This window comes from Rhipicephalus microplus, unplaced genomic scaffold, assembly GCF_043290135.1.
Source record: "Rhipicephalus microplus isolate Deutch F79 unplaced genomic scaffold, USDA_Rmic scaffold_175, whole genome shotgun sequence".
Classification (NCBI taxonomy): domain Eukaryota; kingdom Metazoa; phylum Arthropoda; class Arachnida; order Ixodida; family Ixodidae; genus Rhipicephalus; species Rhipicephalus microplus.
In genome coordinates, this window is record NW_027464746.1 from 222,501 (window position 1) to 235,000 (window position 12,500).

General features: G+C 60.8%; 2 non-coding genes and 1 pseudogene across 2 annotated transcripts; all 3 read right to left on the reverse strand.

Annotated features, from left to right (window-relative positions):
• The window catches only part of LOC142791558 (large subunit ribosomal RNA), an 8,307-nt pseudogene extending 8,072 nt beyond the window's left edge, over nt 1-235 (reverse strand).
• A 1,154-nt stretch (nt 236-1,389) lies between these two features.
• LOC142791568 (5.8S ribosomal RNA) lies at nt 1,390-1,542 on the reverse strand. The gene has a single exon (XR_012890304.1). It is a non-coding gene; the product is annotated as a 5.8S ribosomal RNA (ribosomal RNA).
• A 1,719-nt stretch (nt 1,543-3,261) lies between these two features.
• On the reverse strand, nt 3,262-5,076 carry LOC142791586 (small subunit ribosomal RNA). Its single transcript, XR_012890321.1, has one exon. It is a non-coding gene; the product is annotated as a small subunit ribosomal RNA (ribosomal RNA).
• Nucleotides 5,077-12,500: the final 7,424 nt, after the last annotated feature.

A 12,500-nucleotide genomic window follows, 5' to 3' on the forward strand; every position in this document is an offset into this window, starting at 1 on the left:
GGCCTGGCACCCACTCTGGGACAAGCCCCTGTCAGGGGGACTTGCACCGTCGCAAACACCCGAGAACGTCGCCTCCCATACACCACATTTCCCGACCGCCTGCAAGGACGGGGGATTCGGTGCTGGGCTCGGTCCCGTTTCGCTCGCAGCTACTCGGGGAATCCCTGTTGGTTTCTTTTCCTCCGCTTAGTGATATGCTTAAATACAGCGGGTTGTCTCGCCTGATCTGAGGTCGACAGCGGATACATTCGCTTCCATCAACTTCCTGCACGACCGCGTGCGCTCGCCCTACCAAGTGCGCCCGCAACCCTGTACAGGGCCACTTCTTCACAAGGCTGGCAATCGGCTTCCCCGCTGCACGCGTGCGGCGCACAACCGGTGTGACGTGGAAGTGACGGGACACGTTCGTAAACCCATCGCGAACCGAGTACGACGCCCTACCAAGTGCGCCCGCAACCCTGTACAGGGTCACATCTTCACAAGGCTGGCAAGCGGCATTCCGCTGCGCGCGTGCGTCGTCCGAGCAGTTGCGTGATAAACGACCGTGTCGAAAGCCCAAACACCGCCGAGGCCAGTCGCCGCCGCCGCAAGGGCAGCCACGCAGCCTGGCGAGAGGCATCGTCTCGTGTAGCGTCGCCCCCGCCCCAACTGGAGTGGCCCAGTTTTTTGAACGGGACGGGAACTGCGAAGCACTTAGACCGACGGCGGACTACGACGAGAACGCCTTAAGCTTCGCCAACGTTTCGCCAACTCGTGCGGGAGACTTTTTCCGCTTCGCGGCAAGTCGTCGCGCCGTGCTCTCCGCATCAACCGCGTACGCAGCGAACCGCAAACGTCGGGCGCAGCCTCCTCACCTCCCTGCGCTTTGCGCGCGAACGTTCCCTGTTCGCGCGGCAAAGCCTGGAGGAGGCACGGCCCCGCAGCGTGTTCGAGCGCCCGGTCTACGGGACACCCTGCTTACTTCGAGGGCAACAAGCGCAACGCAAGGCTGCGATCTCGCGCACTTTGCGCACGGCTGGAGAAGCTTTGCTGGCCGGCTTTCGCTCCTCGTGTTTACCGTGCGTTAAAGTTGCGCGTCCGTGGCTCTCGCAGCTCTTGCGCGCCCGGTCGCAGAGAGGAGTACGCAACCTCGACCGCACTTTCCCTGCAGGCTTCCTTCCGACTCGAAGTCCTGCGGCGGTCTCAACGAGGTGCCACATCCTCAATGCAGTCGGTCGCCCCCGTTTCGGTTGGGCTCTGGCACGACGGTCGCCACCGTCTCGCCCTTGAGTGGCCGCTGTTGGCGCTCGCTGTGAGGTGTTCAGCGTGCTGTCCGTGTTGCCGACGCGGTCAAAACGAGTCGACGGCTCACGTTCCCTTGTGCGCCGAAGGCTCTCTTGATATGTGATCCGACCCTCAGACAGACGAAGCCAAGGGAAGACCCAAGGCCGCAATGTGCGTTCAAAGAATCAGTGCTCAGTGTGTCCTGCAATTCACACCAAGTCTCGCAGCTGGCTGCGTTCTTCATCGACCCGAGAACCGAGTGATCCACCGCTTAGAGTCGTGAAAAAGTGTTTGTTCAATTCCGTACAGTCAAAACCAAACGTTTCTGGCACTCGGCCAAACAGTGGCCAAGAAGGGCGCTTTTCAGCGCACGCTTGGACTCCAAAACTCTGCCGCGCCTTTTTCGGCTGCCGCAAATCGAGCAAACGGTGTGTTTCGGACGGCGTTTCGCTTTCGCTACTTGCGAGTGCTTTCGTGGTCCACCCCTCTATAAATACTCGGGAGGCGTCGAAGCCGGTTCTCCAAGCCGGACCCGTAGGTATCGTTGTGTGCTCGCTCTCATTGGCCCGCCTAACCAGAAAATGCCTGCGGTACACCCATTTGGATAAGAGTGCACGCAGATGCGGGCCTCGACGGCTACACATTTCCTCGGGCGGCCGCCTCCCGGCCTCCGTGGAGCGCGGGATGCACGGTCCCATCGACAAGCCTCTCCCGTTTTTACCGTGGCGTCGCGGTTCACCACGGCAGGCGGGTCGGTCTCCTCCGCATAAAAAGGGGGACCCCCGCTTTTTGTTCCACGAAATCGCACAAGCTTTTTTCGCATCCACGGTTTGCCACCGCACACCAAAATGCCGATCCGGCTGCCTACTTTAGCCAACAGGTGGAGCCAGGCGCGCCGTACTTGCGCGGCACTTCCCACGTCCACCGAAGTCGGTGCCAAGGACCACTTTCGGCGCCGGAGCCGCGTACGAGCCTACTCGAGGCGGAAGAACGAAGCCAGCAAGGGCCTGGCCGCAAGTGCGTTCAATTGTCGGGACGTCCAAGTCCCTCGTTCTTCCGTGCTTCCTCTTTCGGCAAGTCGTTGCGGCACCTTCCCAAAGCGCGCAGACCCGCTAATCGCGACGAGCGCGACGTGGCCGTGCCGCCTTTCCCTCGGCAGCAAGCAAAACGCCTGGCAACGTCGACGCTCCCCTAACCGCGATCTCGCACCGTGTTTCGTGTGGCGAATTCAAAAGCCGGCCGGCGCTGCTGCAACCATTACGGTCGGTACGCATACGCCGCGGAGGGCGGGACGGTCATCGGAGCGTGCGGTTCCTCCATCGAGTACTGCGCACCTCGGCCGTCGCATCGCCGTGCCATGACCGGCCGCGCGTCAACGCGAACCGGTGCCAGCGAGATCCCTCGCCTGCAAGAACCGACCGGCAGCCTCCGTCACCCGAGGACGCGGAGGCGCTTGCCGCGGACGGCGGGACGGTATGCACTGGTGCACAGCGGACCCGTCACATCGCCAGTTCCTTGACCGACCGCCGACGCTTGTGCCGTTCCTCTCGTACTTGGCAGTCGCCGCGCGATTGTCGGGTCTCGTTCTTGCACGCTCGAACGGTCGGGAGGGCACTCGGCTGGCGTTTCGGGAACGCGCAGCCTCGCCTTCTACCGACGTAACCACGACTCGCCGTTCGCGCTCCGCCGCTCCTGTTTACAGTACTAGGCGGTCCCGCAGCGGTCGGGTCGCGCATTTCGAGCGCTTCGAGCCACGGTGCAGTGGCGGGTCGAAAGCCGACCTATGAGTGCGTTGCGCCGTTTGTACCCGCGTCCGCCACCTGGCCGACCGTCCAAGGTCGCGGTGTTGGCGTCCGCTGGGCGCAACAATTTGTCACGGGGTGCCGCTCCACATTCAGGCAGCCCCGTGGGGAAAAGCCGACCCCGCGTCCAAACGGGGTCAGCGGCAGAAAGTGTCGGGCGCAGACGCAGCTGAGGCGCTCACCCTTCACAATCCGTTAATGATCCTTCCGCAGGTTCACCTACGGAAACCTTGTTACGACTTTTACTTCCTCTAAATGATCAAGTTTGGTCATCTTTCCAACAGACCGGCGCAACCGAAAGGCCGCGCCGGACATCGGTCCGAAGACCTCACTAAATCATTCAATCGGTAGTAGCGACGGGCGGTGTGTACAAAGGGCAGGGACGTAATCAACGCGAGCTTATGACTCGCGCTTACTGGGAATTCCTCGTTCAAGGGGAACAATTGCAAGCCCCTATCCCAATCACGAAAGAAGTTCCACGGGTTACCCAGTCTTTTCAGACAGGGATAAAGACACGCTGCTTCCTTCAGTGTAGCGCGCGTGCGGCCCCGGACATCTAAGGGCATCACAGACCTGTTATTGCTCTGTTTCGTGCGGCTAGGAGCCGCTTGTCCCTCTAAGAAGGTTGTAAGGTGCTGGGAACCCCGCACCTATTTAATAGGCTAGAGTCTCGTTCGTTATCGGAATTAACCAGACAAATCGCTCCACCAACTAAGAACGGCCATGCACCACCATCCACCGAATCAAGAAAGAGCTCTCAATCTGTCAATCCTCCCAGTGTCCGGGCCGGGTAAGTTTTCCCGTGTTGAGTCAAATTAAGCCGCAGGCTCCACTCCTGGTGGTGCCCTTCCGTCAATTCCTTTAAGTTTCAGCTTTGCAACCATACTTCCCCCGGAACCCAAATACTTTGGTTTCCCGGAAGCTGCCCGCCGAGTCATTTGAGTAACTCAGGCGGATCGCTGGTTGGCATCGTTTATGGTCAGAACTAGGGCGGTATCTGATCGCCTTCGAACCTCTGACTTTCGTTCTTGATCAATGAAAACATTCTTGGCAAATGCTTTCGCAGTAGTTCGTCTTGCGACGGTCCAAGAATTTCACCTCTAGCGCCGCAATACGAATGCCCCCGTCCGTCCCTCTTAATCATTACCTCGTATTCCAAAAACCAACAGAACAGAAACGAGGTCTTGTTCTATTATTCCATGCAAGTTTATTCAGGCGACTCGCCTGCGTTGAGCACTCTAATTTTTTCAAAGTAAAAGCACCGGCCATCTCGAGGCACACAATGAAGTGCACCAAGAAAGAACCGGCATGATGTTCAGTCCGAGCCGTCGCATCGGGTAGATGCACTACTCGTCTGGAACTGAGATCCAACTACGAGCTTTTTAACCGCAGCAGCTTTAGTATACGCTATTGGAGCTGGAATTACCGCGGCTGCTGGCACCAGACTTGCCCTCCAATTGATCCTCGTTAAAGGATTTAGAGTGTACTCATTTCAATTACGGGGCCTCAAAAGAGTCCCGTATTGTTATTTTTCGTCACTACCTCCCCGTGCCGGGAGTGGGTAATTTGCGCGCCTGCTGCCTTCCTTGGATGTGGTAGCCGTTTCTCAGGCTCCCTCTCCGGAATCGAACCCTGATTCTCCGTTACCCGTAACAACCATGGTAAGCAAGTAACCTACCATCGAAAGTTGATAAGGCAGACACTTGAAAGAAACGTCGCCGGCTCGTGGCCATGCGATCAGCACAAAGTTATCCAGAGTCACCACACAATACGGGCCGAAACCCGATCGATCTTGGTCTAATAAAAGCACCCGTTACCCAAAGGGCTCCAGGCTCACTGCATGTATTAGCTCTAGAATTGCCACAGTTATCCAAGTAGGAAGAAACGATCTAAGGAACCATAACTGATTTAATGAGCCATTCGCGGTTTCGCCTTATTTCGGCATGTACTTAGACATGCATGGCTTAATCTTTGAGACAAGCATATGATTACTGGCAGGATCAACCAGGTAATCGTTCGACTGCGCGTCCGTCCTCGCCTTCGGCGGGCCGGACGCAGTCTGTGTGCGGCGGAGGCCACCTTCAGGCGCCCCAACACGCTTATTTTGCACTCCGAGATGACGGCGTTCGAGCTCGCTACGGCACAACCTTCCCGAAAGACGAGTGGGAGCCGTGCGGCAAGAAGCACGTTCATGCTCGCTCTTTTTCGTTGCATCGACTCGGTCGCGCCGTGCGGGTTGCCCAAGCCCGCTGCACTGTCGGTGGACCGGCCGGAACTAGCAAAGGAGCCGAGACTGCAAAGCCGCCAGACGACGGGTCACGCCCGCGTCTTCGGCGCTTTCGCATCTGAATCGCCCGAGGACGACACGGAACACACCTCGATATCGTGGTAAAACGGCACCGTCCGACAACCAGCCCCTAACGCATCAAGCGGATGAGGCTGCAGACGACTGCCGTGGATTCCCCTGGAGCAGACCCGAGGACACGCTTGACGAGGCCGAAGCCCGCCGCATATCAGACACCCGGTCGCTTTCGCGTACGCCGCTCACGAGAACCCCCACATAATAGCAGCGATAAGTACCCAGACCTCCTTGGGCACTAATACGAGCGTACTCGAGAAAATTTCACCGCGGGTGTGCCCCGAAACGTGTGGCACGTTGAGCGTGCCACAAGTCTACGTCGCTCTCAAACCCGCCGAGGTCGTAGAATTTGCGACCCTACTCACGAAATTCCCACCGAGGATACGGCCGCAAACGTACCGCACCTTGGGTAGGCCACGAGTTTGTGCAACACTACGCTGACGGCACAGCACCGAGGTCGTGCGCGCACGCACGGGAAAATTCCGCCGCGGTTTCTGCCGAAAACGTGAGGCACCACGACTCTCCGCAAGTTCGCGTCGACTGCGAAAGACCGAAGTCGTGAACGACGTGTCCGCTACTCGCCGCCGACACGCTGGACACCAAACGTACAACGACTCGACGGCGTCGTAGAGGCCCACGACGCGGTTTTCCTTAACGACGTCTCGGCGTGGCACCGACAGGTTAGAACGGCCGACCAACGTTCCCTGTCCGCCGTTCGGCTCAGTCGAAGGGCTCGGCGACTTCGGCAACGCTGCGAAGCCGCACGGTGACGCACGCCATGTCCCCATTTTTTTTTTTTTTCTTTCTGCGTCTGCCGGGGTGCCCCTATAATAGCAGCGATAAGCACCCAGACCGCCGTGGGTCGCTCGCCCCGGCTGACGTGGTTTTTCGTACTCCTGCGGCGGTCGCCGTCAAGCACGTCCAAATACGCTACTTTCGTGGGCGCATTCACGCTCTTTCGCTTCGCCGGAGTGCCAGCACTCACTCTGCCAAAAACGGCGAACATCCGAGCGGCGGTTCCCACTTTTGCGTCGGCGTCGCAAACCCCGCCCCGGCAGACGAGGTTTGCCGTACTCGTGCGACGGTGGCCGGCGGGCACGTCGAAAGACGCCGATATCGTGCGCGAATTGGCGCACCTTGGCTTCACCGGAGTGCCGCCACTGACTCCTCCAAAAACGGCGAAGATCCGAGCGGCGCTTCCCACTTTCGCATCGGCGTCCCGAACTCCGCCCCGGCTGACGCGGTTTACCGTACTCGTGCGACGGTCGCCGGCGAGCACGTGGAAAGACGCCGATATCGTGCCCGAATCGGCTCCGTTCGGCTTCGCCGGAGTGCCAGCACTGGCTCGGCGAAAGACGACGAACATCCGAGCGACGGTTCTCACTATTGCGTACGCGTCGCAAACCCCGCCCCGGCAGACGCACTTTGCCGTACTCGTGCGACGGTCGCCGGCGAGCACGTAGAAAGACGCCGATATCGTGCCGGAATCGGCCCCGTTTGGCTTCGCCGGAGTGCCAGCACTCACTCGGCCACAAACGGCGAACATCCGAGCGGCGGTTCCCACTTAGCCGTCGGCGTCCCGAACTCCGCCCCGGCAGACGCGGTTGCCGAGCTCGTGCGACTAGCGACCGCGAAGCCGTCTCGCGACGCCGCTTTCGTGCGCGGCTCCCACTGCGACCTGGGTCACCCGAGGTCGACGAGCAAGAAAGAATGTCGAAAAAAAATTTTTTTTTTTTTGCGTCTGCCGGGGTGCCCCTATAATAGCAGCGATAAGCACCCAGACCGCCATGGGTCGCTCGCCCCGGCTGACGTGGTTTTTCGTTTTCCTGCGGTGGTCGTCGTCAAGCACGTCCAAACACGCCACTTTCGTGGGCGCATTCGCGCTCTTTCGCTTCGCCGGAGTGCCAGCACTCACTCTGCCAAAAACGGCGAACATCCTAGTGGCGGTTCCCACTTTTGCGTCGGCGTCGCCAACCCCGCCCCGGCATACGCGGTTTGCCGTACTCGTGCGGCGGTGGCCGGCGGGCACGTCGAAAGACACCGATATCGTGCGCGAGTCGATGCTTCTTGGTCTCGCAGGAGGGCCGCCACTCACTCCTGCAAAAACGGCGAAGATCCGAGCGGCGCTTCCCACTTTTTCGTCGGCATCGCAAACCTCGCCCCGGCAGACGCGCTTTGCCGTACTCGTGCGACGGTCGCCGGCGAGCACGTCGAAATACGCCGATATCGTGCCCGAATCGGCCCCGTTTCGCTTCGCCGGAGTGCCAGCACTCACTCGGCCAAAAACGGCGAACATCCGAGCAGCGGTACCCACTTAGCCGTCGGCATCCCGAACTCCGCGCCGGCTGACGCGGTTGCCGAGCTCGTGCGACTAGCGACCGCGAACGCGTCTCGCGACGCCGCTTTCGTGCGCGGCTCCCATTGCGACCTGGGTTACCCGAGCTCGACCAGCAAAAAAGAAGGTCGAAAAAAAATTTTTTTTTTCTGCGTCTGCCGGGGTGCCCCTATAATAGCAGCGATAAGCACCCAGACCGCCGTGGGTCGCTCGCCCCGGCTGACGTGGTTTTTCGTACTCCTGCAGCGGTCGCCGTCAAGCACGTCCAAATACGCCACTTTCGTGGGCGCTTTCGCGCTCTTTCGCGTCGCCGGTGTGCCAGCACTCACTCTGCCAAAAACGGCGAACATCCTAGTGGCGGTTCCCACTTTTGCGTCGGCGTCGCCAACCCCGCCCCGGCATACGCGGTTTGCCGTACTCGTGCGGCGGTGGCCGGCGGGCACGTCGAAAGACACCGATATCGTGCGCGAGTCGATGCTTCTTGGTCTCGCAGGAGGGCCGCCACTCACTCCTGCAAAAACGGCGAAGATCCGAGCGGCGCTTCCCACTTTTTCGTCGGCATCGCAAACCTCGCCCCGGCAGACGCGCTTTGCCGTACTCGTGCGACGGTCGCCGGCGAGCACGTCGAAATACGCCGATATCGTGCCCGAATCGGCCCCGTTTCGCTTCGCCGGAGTGCCAGCACTCACTCGGCCAAAAACGGCGAACATCCGAGCAGCGGTACCCACTTAGCCGTCGGCATCCCGAACTCCGCGCCGGCTGACGCGGTTGCCGAGCTCGTGCGACTAGCGACCGCGAACGCGTCTCGCGACGCCGCTTTCGTGCGCGGCTCCCATTGCGACCTGGGTTACCCGAGCTCGACCAGCAAAAAAGAAGGTCGAAAAAAAATTTTTTTTTTCTGCGTCTGCCGGGGTGCCCCTATAATAGCAGCGATAAGCACCCAGACCGCCGTGGGTGCTCGCCCCGGCTGACGTGGTTTTTCGTACTCCTGCAGCGGTCGCCGTCAAGCACGTCCAAATACGCCACTTTCGTGGGCGCTTTCGCGCTCTTTCGCGTCGCCGGTGTGCCAGCACTCACTCTGCCAAAAACGGCCAACATCCGAGCGGCGGTTCCCACTTTTGCGTCGGCGTCGTAAACCCCGCCCCGGCAGACGCGGTTTGCCCTACTCGTTCGACGGTCGCCGGCGAGCGCGTCGAAAGACGCCGATATCGTGCGCTAATTGGCGCTCCTTGGCTTCTCCGGAGTGCCGCCACTCACTCCTCCAAAAACGGCGAAGATCCGAGCGGCGTTCTCCACTTTCGCATCGGCGTCCCGAACTCCGCCCGGGCTGACGCGGTTTACCGTACTCGTGCGACGGTCGCCGCCGGGCACGTCGAAAGACGCCGATATCGTGCCGTAATCGGCCCCGTTTGGCTTCGCCCGAGTGCCAGCACTCACTCGGCCAAAAACGGCGAACATCCGAGCAGCGTTTCCCACTTTCGCATCGGCGTCCCGAAGCCCGCCCCGGCAGACGCGGTTTGCCCTACTCGAGCGACGGTCGCCGGCGATCACGTCGAAAGGCGCCGAATTCGTGCACGAATCGATGCTTCTTGGTCTCGCAGGAGGGCCGCCACTCACTCCTGCAAAAACGGCGAAGATCCGAGTTGCGCTTCCCACTTTTTCGTCGGCGTCCCGAACTACGCCCCGGCTGACGCGGTTTACCGTACTCGTGCGACGGTCGCCGGCGGGCACTTCAAAATACGCCGATTTCGTGGGCGCATTCACGCTGTTTCGCTTCCCCGGAGTGCCAACACTCACTCTGCCGAAAGCGGCGATCATCCGAGCGGCGGTTCCCACTTTTGCGTCGGCTTCGCAAACGGCGCCCCGGCAGACGCGCTCGTGCGACGTACTCGTGCGACGGTCGCCGGCGAGCACGTCGAAAGACGCCGATATCGTGCTCGAATCGACCCCGTTTCGCTTCGCCGGAGTGCTGCCAGTCACGGCGCAGAAAACGGCGAACAAGTGTTTTTTTTTTTTTTCCTAGAATTTGTGTTATAGAAGGCACATTTGATATCGGACGATAATTTTCAACTTTATCACGCGCACCGATTTTCGTGTAGAGGTTTGCAAGTTTATGGGAATTTCTCCACTTGGAATAATGCGATTTAGTAGTACTACGAGAACTTCATGGATGTACTCAAGGGTACGGGGCAAGTCAGTTACGTCAACACCTGCAGATTTTTTACACTTCAAACTGAAAATTGTTGGTTGTGAGTCCTCGTGTGATATTAAAGGCCGATTCGCTAACACATAGAACAAAGAAAGAAAGGAAGAAAAAACGCCCGCGCTCGCTCAAGAAACCTGGGTTCGCAACAAGTGGCAACAACAAGCAACCGAGCGAGTGCGCCAAAACCCGTGGCGGCCGAACAAACGCGAAGTCCCAACCGCGTCAGCCGGGGCGGCACGGGACAGGAAAAATCACTTCAGCCGGGGCGGCGGGGCACCGAATAAACCTCGTCACCTCGTCGCAGGATAAAAGAGGAAACAAAAAGTCTAAACAGCGTCTGCTGGAGCGAATGCGTAATAAAACAACAACAACAACAAAAAAAAAACACCCGCGCTCAAGAAGTCTGCAATCCTCACAAAAGGCGACTGTGACCGAGCAGCGTCAGCCGGGGCCGTGCGGAAACGGAAAAACCGCGACTACCGGGGCGTCGAGGCACCGAAAAATCCACTTCAGCCGCGGCGAAAAAAAAAAACAAAAAGAAAGACGGAGGGGGGGGGGGAACCACGTCTGCCGGGGCGAAGGAAAAAAAAAACGCGTCTGCCGGGGCGAGCCCGGGTGCGGCACCACCGGGAAAACTGTGGCAAACAGACATGGCGATCGAGTGAGTGGGCCGCCAGCCAGGCTCAGCCAAAAAGTGCAAAGTCCGAACTGCGTCAGCCGGGGCGGCAAAAACCGCGTCAGCCGGGGCGGCGCAAAAAACCGCGTCTGCCGGGGCGGCACGAAACCGCGTCAGCCGGGGCGGGGCGAAAACTGCGTCAGCCGGGGCGAAAAGAAAAAAAAAAACGCGTCTGCCGGGGCAAGCCCGGGTGCGGCACCACCGGGAAAACTGTGGCAAACAGACATGGCGATCGAGTGAGTGGGCCGCCAGCCAGGCACAGCCGAAAAGTGCAAAGTCCGAACCGTGTCAGCCGGGGCGACGCAAAAACCGCGTCAGCCGGGGCGGCGCGAAAACCGCGTCAGCCGGGGCGGCACGAAACCGCGTCAGCCGGGGCGGCGCGAAAACTGCGTCAGCCGGGGCGGCGCGAAAACCTCGTCAGCCGGGGCGAGCGAAAAGGGGGGGGGGGGGAACCACGTCTGCCGGGGCGAAAGAAAAAAAAAACGCGTCTGCCGGGGCGAGCCCGGGTGCGGCACCACCGGGAAGACTGTGGCAAACAGACATGGCGATCGAGTGAGTGGGCCGCCAGCCAGGCTCAGCCCAAAAAGTGCCAAGTCCGAACTGCGTCAGCCGGGGCGGCAAAAACCGCGTCAGCCGGGGCGGCGCGAAAACCGCGTCTGCCGGGGCGGCGCGAAAACTGCGTCAGCCGGGGCGAGCCCGGGTGCGGCACCACCGGGAAAACTGTGGCTAACAGACATGGCGATCGAGTGAGTGGGCCACCAGCCAGGCTCAGCCAAAAAGTGCCAAGTCCGAACTGCGTCAGCCGGGGCGGCAAAAACCGCGTCAGCCGGGGCGGCGCAAAAAAACCGCGTCTGCCGGGGCGGCACGAAACCGCGTCAGCCGGGGCGGCGCGAAAACTGCGTCAGCCGGGGCGAAAGAAAAAAAAAACGCGTCTGCCGGGGCGAGCCCGGGTGCGGCACCACCGGGAAAACTGTGGCAAACAGACATGGCGATCGAGTGAGTGGGCCGCCAGCCAGGCACAGCCGAAAAGTGCTAAGTCCGAACTGCGTCTGCCGGGGCGGCACGAAACCGCGTCAGCCGGGGCGGCGCGAAAACCGCGTCTGCCGGGGCGGCACGAAACCGCGTCAGCCGGGGCGGCGCGAAAACTGCGTCAGCCGGGGCGAGCCCGGGTGCGGCACCACCGGGAAAACTGTGGCAAACAGACATGGCGATCGAGTGAGTGGGCCGCCAGCCAGGCACAGCCGAAAAGTGCTAAGTCCGAACTGCGTCTGCCGGGGCGGCACGAAACCGCGTCAGCCGGGGCGGCGCGAAAACCGCGTCTGCCGGGGCGGCACGAAACCGCGTCAGCCGGGGCGGCGCGAAAACTGCGTCAGCCGGGGCGAGCCCGGGTGCGGCACCACCGGGAAAACTGTGGCAAACAGACATGGCGATCGAGTGAGTGGGCCGCCAGCCAGGCACAGCCGAAAAGTGCTAAGTCCGAACTGCGTCAGCCGGGGCGGCAAAAACCGCGTCAGCCGGGGCGGCGCAAAAAACCGCGTCTGCCGGGGCGGCACGAAACCGCGTCAGCCGGGGCGGCGCGAAAACTGCGTCAGCCGGGGCGAAAGAAAAAAAAAAAAACGCGTCTGCCGGGGCGAGCCCGGGTGCGGCACCACCGGGAAAACTGTGGCAAACAGACATGGCGATCGAGTGAGTGGGCCGCCAGCCAGGCACAGCCGAAAAGTGCTAAGTCCGAACTGCGTCTGCCGGGGCGGCACGAAACCGCGTCAGCCGGGGCGGCGCGAAAACCGCGTCTGCCGGGGCGGCACGAAACCGCGTCAGCCGGGGCGGCGCGAAAACTGCGTCAGCCGGGGCGAGCCCGG